Source organism: Eutrema salsugineum, unplaced genomic scaffold (genome assembly GCF_000478725.1).
Source record: "Eutrema salsugineum unplaced genomic scaffold, Eutsalg1_0 scaffold_8, whole genome shotgun sequence".
Classification (NCBI taxonomy): Eukaryota; Viridiplantae; Streptophyta; class Magnoliopsida; order Brassicales; family Brassicaceae; genus Eutrema; species Eutrema salsugineum.
Genome location: NW_006256414.1, coordinates 10,006,082 through 10,016,687, shown reverse-complemented (window position 1 = coordinate 10,016,687; position 10,606 = coordinate 10,006,082).

Here is a 10,606-nt window from a genome sequence, read left to right as displayed (position 1 = left end):
AAGTTGCAAAGTATCCTGCGTAAGACGAGCTATGGCATCCGAATAAAATTCCTTCCATCTCTTCTTCAGCCACGCATCTTCGGAATAACCCATCAGCACATCTTTTATAGAGATAGGGTTCATCCCAAAAATAATGTCTTATGTCCTTCAGAAACTTTTTCTTCCTATACCCAAAGAATTGTGGTGGTTCTACATCAGCTGCTAGGTAATTCGCTATGTGCCTAAACCATGGGGTATTGAAAGCATCTGTTCTTCGCATGAGTGGATGATGAGGACATGCAACCTGAACCGGATTTAACCGAGCCTCAACTCCAAGATATCGAAGTTCCAACAATGCATGAAGGACCAATAACAAGAGCAAGAGCTAGAGTACTTCAACACAAGTATAATCAAAGCCTACAAGCCGCAGCTAAAGAAATACCAAGGGAAGATCAGGAGCAACTAGAAGATTGCCAAGAAGAGACGGCTAACAAGGGCCATTGTTTACAAGCTTGGGCCGAGACATTTCAAGAGTTCTCATCAACCCACAACAGCCCAAAGAACCAGGACGCATGGCCTCTTTTACCAAGTCAAGCCCAAGTTCAAGTGCTCATCATCTCAAGAATGAATCAAGACACTTAAAGAGGAACATTCAAGCTTGGTCAAAGACAAGTTAAAGACACACTAATCATGGTCACAAATAAGGTAAGTCTTTCATTTCATTTGACTAACGAATTTCCTTGTCTTTGTTGTGTTGCAGCCGAGAGAATATAGTCTAGACTTTAGCTTAGTACTTTGAATTTTCCTTTATAGTTTTCCTTGTTTATTTTCCTTTGATGTTGCACCTTTCCTTTTCAAGTCCTGTCGCATTGAGTCTTTTTCTTTCTCTTGAGTCTAAGCCGCTTGGACATTATATAAGTCCCTTTACGGCCGTGTAATCTTTTCAACTTTGATCATCAATAAAATAACGAATTTTCTTAAACCAGTTTTCTCAGCAAAGAAACCTGTTTATTCTCTTGTTCTAGTCGAGACCAGCAACTCCTAGTCCAAAGAATACCGTGTTGTATCACAAGACTTTCACCTCTTGTGTGGTGCACATCATTCCATTGTTACTTAGCCGATCCTCCAAACGATTCCCTGGTTAGAGAAGCTCGATCATTGAATCAACCCTTGGCCGTTAAACCAAGCTTTGTGTCCCGAGATCATACAAGCCTTGAGACAGCCCTGAGCTTGTATCAGTGGACGTGGTGGTGCGGTATTGGCATTGGTGGGGGTTGTATCTATAGCATAGGTGTTTTCTTCTGGCAAACTGTCATTTAAGGGCAATCTTTCCTCCAAACGATTCCCTGGTTAGAGAAGCTCGATCATTGAATCAACCCTTGGCCGTTAAACCAAGCTTTGTGTCCCGAGATCATACAAGCCTTGAGACAGCCCTGAGCTTGTATCAGTGGACGTGGTGGTGCGGTATTGGAATTGGTGGGGGTTGTATCTATAGCATAGGTGTTTTCTTCTGGCAAACTGTCATTTAAGGGCAATCTTTCCTCAACTCGATTCGTGAAAGATGGTCTGCAACTCCATTATCTGCTCCTTTTCGTTCTCGAATTTCGATATCGAATTCTTGCAGTAGGAGGATCCATATTATCAACCGAGGTTTAGTGTCTTTCTTAGACATTAAATACTTGATTTAACTTGATTCACTGCAACGCTTAAATCAGATTGCGATTGTAAACGGAGTTTGTGTTTTCGTTTTACTAAGCCTTAGGTTTTAAATTTATAACCCCTAAATGTCTGCAAGTGCACAGATGTGCGCTGTAGTACTTAGGGTATCGATCCACAGAGACTTAGTTGTTTCAGTACGAATTCACTGCAACGCTTAAATCAGATTAGAACTAAAAAGGTTTTGGTTTTGGTTTTGGGTTTTTGGTTGTCACTAAATCTAAATTAGAAAGCTAAACAAGTAAAAGCAAATAAAAACGAAAGCAAGTGCAAGCAAGTAAAAATCGGCTATGAATGAAAGCAGGTAACAAGCAAATAAAAGTAGAATGGAAATCTAAGGTTGTAAGCAATGAAAGAAAAACGTTGGGGCTCAAGGGGTTTCACAGGGGTTTATGGACTAAGCTATGTTGATTTTAAACAAGTGATAAAGGTAATCAACTACGTATGTTCTAGAACTCGAGGCATGGAAGTATGAATAGCCTACTTTCGCAGCACTAAACAACTATCTCTCGCAACCCTGATCAGTAGGTTTCCACTCTGATCCTGGAAGGGAGAAGATGCAATAGCAGAACAAGACTCATCAATATTCACAACTCAACTACAGGTAGGTTTCCAATCCTATAGAATTATTGCTCGTTTCACCCTAGTCCAGACAATCAATGAAACCTTTCGCAACATATCATATCAGATCTGCTTTTAAGTGGCCAGCAAAGAATCACACAATAAGATTAAAGGCAAACAAAGAACATCTAGAAGATTATAAATCCTAAATCTATCGATTCATAAGCAAAGACACATGAAATTCCCTTTGAAAAATCCCTTTAAACCCAACTGGGTAACTATTCAAACATATTGTAACAAAGCATCATAAATGAAATTGAAAGTGCAGGAAATTAAAGAAAAGAAGGAAGAAGAAAGAAGAACGGAATCGCAGATGGAGGCGCGATGATGCTCTCCTCGACGGCTACTCCTTCAAAGGCGGCGGCCTCCTAGGGTTTCTCACACGAAAAACTCTATATCTCTCTCTAAGTTTGTCTCTCCTTCGATTCCCCTCTTTAGAATGACCTAAAGAGGGTATTTATAGCTTCTGGGGTGGTCTTGGACACTTAGGACTTCAAAAATAACGAAAAGAATTGATCTGGGCTTTAATTAAGTCGTCTGGAAAGTGAACGACCAAGTTCCGCGGTCGCGGTTGCTCTACCCGCGGGAAAATAGGTGTTGGCCGCGGTCCCGGCACATGACTCTCTTCTAGAACTGCATTTTCTGTCATTCTTGCATCGGGAGTATCTGAAGATCTAACCGTTGGATTGTCTCCAAAGAAAGTGCATTAGAAAGCTGGTTGGATCCTCTATGTTGTCTCAAATTTTGGGGGTGATCAGATGGTGAGAAGGTCTTCATCGCTTGTCATACTTCTGACGGTCTGCATTTATCCAAAATTGCTCATTTGTTCCAAATTGCATATCTTTTGTCCAAGTTTCCTGTAAAGTCTTTTGAAACTCTAAAACATTGAAAACACTCTAAAAACTTTTGAAAACAGAGTTAAAACACCTGCATAAGACATAATTATGATCCATAAAAGTGGTAAAAATACGGTGTTATCAGGTTATACGGATGCAGATGTTTTGTTGTTTGCATCCCTAGTTTCTCCACCATACTCTGGCTAGCAACGTTTGTGCAACTCCCTTCATCGATGACCATGCTGCAGGTCTTTCCAATGACCAAGCACCGCGTGTGAAAGAGATTCTCCCTCTGATCCTCTTCTCGGATTGGTTCTTGTGAAACTAACATTCCTTGTGCCACTAGTAACTCTCCTTCAGCCGCATATTCTTCCTCAGTTTCCTCGTCATATTTTGGCTCGGTTTCGCTTTCTGCTTTGGATACGACTTCGCCGGTTTCTAGTAGAATCATCGCTCTTTGGTTTGGACAATTATTCGCATAATGTCCCTTACCTCTACATTTAAAACATTCAATGTCGCGAGTCCTGGCTGAGGTGGCCTCGGCTTTGCCTTTGTAGTCCGCGGAGTTTTGACTGGGTTTGGCTTCCGTCTTCGGCCGTGTAGGGTAAACGGTTTTATCTTCTCGGTAAACTGGCCGTGAACTGGAACCGAAGGTAAACCTATTCGTTCCCTTCCGTTTGAGCTGTTGCTCAACGAGAATCGCCTTATGTATCAGCTCGTGCATGTCATGGTACTCCTGTAACTCCATTCGATCTTGCAAATCTCGGTTTAAACCGCTTAAGAACCTCGCCATCGTAGTGTCTTCTGGTTCAAAGACATCAGCCTTTATCATTAGCCGCTCCATTTCCTGGTGGTAGTCTTCTACAGACTTAGTGCCTTGAATCAGTCGTCTGAGTTTGGTGTGCAACTCACGATGATAATGCGCAGGCACAAACCGTTGCCGCATTAGAGTGGCCATTTCTTCCCAAGTTTCTACTGGTCGTTCCCCATTTCTTCTTCTGCTGATCACAATCTGATCCCACCAATCTATTGCGTACCCGTTGAATTCTGAGGCCGCTAGATTTATTTTTTTCCTCTTCGGTAGATCTTGACATCCAAAGATGATGTCGACCTTCTTCTCCCATTCCAGAGGCGTCCGGGTCGTTCTTTCCGTAGAACGCTGGAATCCGAAGTTTCATGCCTCCTAGGTCATTATCATTTTGACCTCTAGCTGGTTCGGCTTCATATCGCTGCTGTAGTCGTCCACCTTCATGGCGTTCATTTGGGTTTCTCGCAGGAAAGGTGTTTCCTCGGTCGCGGTTTCCTCCTGCTCGTCCACGATGTGCTCTGCCAATACCTCGCGGCCTCACTTGGCTACTACCGGATGAATGGTTATCAGCATAGAAGGGGTTGTCGATCTCTTGTTCATAGTTCCGATCTCTGCGGATATGCATCGGTTCCTCGCGGTTCTGATCATTTCCCTCCATTTGCCTTGGTTGTCCTTCAAGCCGTTCCATGCGTTGGCTCATACGTTCCATCATTTCGGTTATCTGATTGAGCTTGGCCTCCATCTCCTTGGGACTATACCAACGTACGTGATTACCATCGCAGAACGTATATAATTTAGAATCATTTAGAGAAAAGTCGGATGACATACAAGTACCTCGCAAAATGAACAAACAGGTTAGTACATATATTCCTCACAAGTGTTTCTCTCTTTGATTCACTCACTCTCTTTGATTCACTCACTCTCTGAAAGATAGTACCGAATTTTTGCAAGTGCGTGGCTCTGATACCACTTGATAAGAACCGTCCTAGACTTGTCACACACTTAGTTCGGTGGGGGTTGATAGAATCCTTGATTCCAGATCGTTTCGGAGAAAGAGATGCTAAGGCGTGAGCGTAAATCCGAATATCCTTAGGCCCAATTTCAAGGAAAAGAACGAAAACGAGGGGATGGAACAAAGAAGGACAAGGGTCACGATATCGGATGTTAGGGTGTGAGACAAGTCCCGAAAATCCCTAAGCCCGGGATAAGACTACGATCTCTCTCTCTAAGTGAAGGCTGCGTTAAGTAGGATGTTAACTACTTGATAAACCAGAACGATCAAATGGCTAACCACCAAATATCGAAGAAGTTCACGAAGAACAAAAGAGAAAACTCAAAGATAAATTTTATTAAGAGAAAAGTGATGATCTCAGTCTGAGTACAACGATGCCTTTGTATAGAGGCATAAGAAGACCATCGGTCATACATAGGAAATAAAAGAAAATAAATGAAAAACGAAAAACGTTGAATAACGTTCAAACTTCCGTGAATGACCCTTCGCATCCTCTCGATAAAACTCTTGAACTTCTAAGCATTGTACCAAGCCGCGAACGAACCATGGTTGTGAGATGGGTGTTGCCTTAACCTCGTTAAAACCCCATTCAGTAAACCCAGTTGGACAAACCCGAATGCAAGGAAAAAGAGTATTAAAATAGCATCCCAACCAGGCTAGTTCGGACCTGAGTACATGATCATGGTCATGGCCTTGTGATTTGGTGTTGGGTCTGTTACTTGGCTTTGGCTCCTAAGACCGGTGAACACACGCTGGATCGCTCCCGTAAGCATTTTGGTACATGATCTGGTCATGGGACCGGCTGGCACGACCAGGACATCATCTGGGTCGGTAGCTTGGTCTTGTCCCTCGACCTGAACCTCGACTTGTGTCTCGTCCTTTGTTTCCATCAGTTCCATGATTCTATACATTTATCGTGTAAACTTAACACTAAAACGTGTTGCCAAAAAACCTTTTATCATAAGTCATAACTTCCAAAGAAGAAAACCCTAACTTATAAAGAAAACAATGTTCTAGGTTTTATTAGCTTAGTTTTCGTGTTCCTTAATCTTAAAGTAATCTCAACTTTCCAACTTTAAATGTAGGGACCTCCACCTCTATATATAGAGGAGCCATGATTTGGTGAAAGGCAGAGAGTTTAGGTGTGGAGAAGTCCTGCCAGAATCACGGTGGAGTTACCACCTGGCAGCAGTGGCGGAGTGAGCATGTTGGGAGGGGGTGCAATTGACCCAGGTGAAATTCAAATTTTTTTATGAATATTTGTATTTTTTTATGTAAATTAGATATAATATTAATAATTTAGCTAAATAACCCTCGTAAAATTTGTTTATAATACATTATAAATTAAAATTGACCCCCATAAAGTTTTTTTCTAGCTCCGCCACTGTCTGGCAGCCATTATGAAAGAGGAGCCATCACAGCCACATAGAGAATGAGAGAGATCATCTATCCTGTTTTGGAAGAGGAGAAAAAATGATCCGCAAATATAGTCAGAACAAATCAAAATTAGGTAAGGATATCTATGACTCCGAGATATAGATATATCCCAAAGAGGTTTTTCATTTTACGATATGGTCTATAATATTTTCCAAAACATATATGTGCAAATCGGATCCATAAGCAGCCAATGTTGGAAGCAGCTTCTTGTCGATATGGAAGGAAACAGAGGCCTATCATATGTATGATGTGCCTCAGGTTGAATCCGCTATCAGAATTTTAAATATACAAAACTCTAAATGTCTGTTGCACTATGCTATGTAGGGGTCGATCCATTATGAATCTATGTCTGTATACAAGAATCAAAGCATGTTAGAAGTGAGCTAAGACAAATGAGTTTTTGGGGAAGCACTGAATTCCTCAAAAGCTTCAGCAAGTCAAATTTACCATGGCAACCGATAGCACCAACCCAGCCCTCGGAGACGTCACAACCCCAACTCATCGAAACACCGAAACATCGATAATTCAGTAAATATGGTCCAGACCACTGATAAGCATTCATCGTCAAAGCTGAGGCTGAGCTGTCAAAGGAAGAATAGTCAATGGCTGAGCTGGACAATGTTGATTCGTGGATAGTAGAAGATGAAGAGAAGCATCGGCTGATGTGGCTTAAGTCAACAGTTGACCAGAAGTGAAGAGTATCTAGATATTTTAAGGAAAAAAATGAGTTTTTTTTAATCAGATTTGTAAACCAGATCTTAGGTTCGTAAGGGAGTTGTTCTCTGCGATTGGGCATTTCCTTGGATAACTTCATGGATTTTGTAGGATCAAGCGCCAATAGCTTCACACACCACCTCGGTACTGAACTCTACTGCGACTAGCTCAGCAAGTCCAGGAGAAGTTAACACAGCTACTCTCATCACGTTTCTCAGCAGACAGCTCACCACTACAAAAAAGAAGGCTTTTTACATCGGAATATATCGACGTAAAATCGATTTAATAATCGATTTGTGTCGAATTAGCGACGAAAAAAAATCGTCGTAAAACTCATATCGTCGTAAAATCGACGTAAAATTTCCAACACCCTAAAATCGTCGTAATTTCGTCGAAAAGAATTTGTCGTAAATTCAACATAACCGTTTTTAACGAAAATACAACGACTATGGTTTCAACATAAAATCGACGTAAACTCCATATAATATTACATTGAATTTACAATACGAGACAATATGTTTCATCAAAACCAATTAAAATTATTAGAGATCAACGTTAATTCGTCGTAAATTATCAACGTTAATTCATTGTAAAGCATTTCGATTTTAATTTGTCGTAAAATTTTTGACGTAAAATCAACTTAAATTTATGACAATTTTACATCGAATATTAAAAAAATATTAATGAAAATTCAATTTTTAATTAATAAATTAATATTAAAAATAAATTAATATTAAATAAAAAAATTATAATTAAAAATTTAAATTTGAAAATAATTAATATATTAAAATACAAATTTAAATATAAAATGTTTTTAAAATTATAATTAATATACAAAGTGATATCAAAATATTCGAGGTTGAGGTCAACGTCCCGAGAAGGCTCTCGGTCATGTTCGCCCGAAGCCGCTGTACCGTCGTTTCTCGTCTGAACTATGAGAATCGAAATCTGACCCTAGGTCGTCTACTGGTCAGAAGATCCACAGGAAGAACCTCTCCAAGAATCTGTGACCGGTATTGCCTCTCTCAGATTGCGGTGGTCAACTGCAGAACCGCTGCCGCTATGCCATCGAAGAGCCAGTTAATCTCGGAGATCTCCTGCTTCTGGGCCACTTGCTCATCCCGTAAGCTTGTGATCTCAGCATTGGCTGTAGCAAGCTCCTGTCCCAGTTGACTCGGATCCTCGTACGTGCGGCTTCCCGAAGACGAGGCGACGTGACCGTCTCTAATAGAATCCATCCCTATGATGTGGTCTTTCTTCCTCGGAGCACCCTATAAATAAAAGTGAAAACGTTAGATCATAAATATATATACAGATAAGTATATAGTAATTAAATTAAAAAGAAATCATACCTCTTCGAAGATCTTGTCTTGTTCGAGGACGGTCAAAGCTACTTGGATAATACCGTCAGCTGTGACCTGGGTCTCCGGCTTGGCCATCCTCGTCATAGCTTCGTTGTAGATCTGCTCTGACCGAGCATATACAAAAGTCCCGTCTTTCTTCCGGCGAATGATTTCGAAGAGCTTCGTCATTAGAGGAAGCTCTCCTCCGTTCTCCTCCACCTACAACAAAAGGTTAAAACATTAGTAAATATATACAAAATATATTATATAAAAATATAAATGTAAATTTAAAATTAATTACCATTATCAGACGTCTTCCCGCAAACGGTATTTGGCCAGAAGTGTGCGGAGTCACTAACTTTTGATCGTCAGGACCGACCCGGTTTCGAACGCCCGAACACTTAACAGCTTCTTTTTGTGCATGTGGGTCCATCCAATACGCCTTCAACTCGTTCCAGCAGTAAGTGGACATCGAGCTCGGCTTTGCGTTGTCGCCGTCTATCTCCCACTTCCGCTTCCAGTCGGAAACGGTGTTGACAAGGCGTTTCTGCGTTTTCAGGCGGAACTGTGTCCGGACCTCCTCATTGATCGAGATGTCCCAGTTCCATTTTGCTGCAAAATAAACACTATAGTTGTTAAAACAATTTATATGTAATAAATTTTAAATAACTAGAATTAAGAAGGAGAAAAAGAGATGGAAAATTCCATAAAAATACACCAACTTAATTTCGATAAGCTCTTTAATACCTAAACTGTTTTTATACCCAAAAAAAACCCCAACAAATATAATATTTCATTAAAATACTTCAACTTTTTTAAATTCTACACATTTAACAGCCCCGAGTTAACGTAGAGATAACATCTGTTATCTTTCTATCTTTTTAATAATAAAATATTAATATTTAAATAAAAATTACATTAAATTTTAAAATATTCAAAAAAAACCTTAAAAATTCTAAAAAAAACAAAAAAAATCTACAAATTTACAAAGTTATGAAAAATAAGTTTAAGTTTTAAGTGTAAATACATTGGGTTATATTTAAACTGTTAAATTTTTTAAAATAAAATTCCAAGAAAATAAAAATCCAAAAAAATCTAAAGCAAAAAAAAGTTGTGTTTATCCCTAGTTAAACCATAATCAGTCATGGCCAAAAACATAATTTTCATTAACGTGAGGCGCCCTTACAAATTATAAATCCTAGAAAAACAGACATATTTATAATACAATTTAAGGGGTATTTTGGATTTTTTTTAATATAATTTCTCAATTTTTTATTTCAAAAATTCATAAATTGAAGAGCAATAATTTTATCTAAAACTTAAAATTATTTTTTTCTTAACTTTATATTTTTTTTGGAAATATTTTTGATTTGTTGGATTTTATTAGGATTTTAGAATTTAATGTAGTTTTTATGTAAATATTACTATTTTATTGTTAAAAAATAAAAAGATAACGGATGTTATCTCTCCGTTATTGTTAAATGGGTAAAATCTAAAAAGTTGAGGTATTTTAATGGAAAATTATATTTGTTGGGGTATTTTTATGGGTATGAAAATAGTTTGGGTATTAAAAAGCTTATCGAAATTAAGTTGGTGTATTTTTATGGAATTTTCCCAAAAGAGATTTATCGTGAAGCATTTGTACCAGGTGTCGAAAATGTCTTGCGATACCTTGCCCCAGTTGTAGTGAACCTCGACGAAATAGCTCTCAATTATGTGGGAAACACTCCGACAGACATAATTATCCAACCCAAACCTATAAAAAAAAAATGTAGTATATTATTAATTAAGTCAATGATTTATTTCAAATAATATGATCAAGAAAAATTACTTACCAATAAGAGTGTGTTACCGCTTTTTCGATGACCAGACGTCGTAAACCCTCTCGTCCTGGTAGGGCTAATAGATCCTCCACTGTATACCGGGCGGGGTTCGGGTGCCGGTGGTGGAGACGGTGGTGGAGACGTGGGTGGAGATTGCTCAGTCGCCGTGTTCGGAACTTGGGAGGCTCCGGAGAAAGACGGGATCTTGGTATTACCCGAGGCAGACATCCGAGAAAGAGAATGTCCATCCGCCATAAAGTTGATATAGTGGGTCTTCTGAGGAGGCATCATTTGCAAAAGACAAATACTAATTAAAA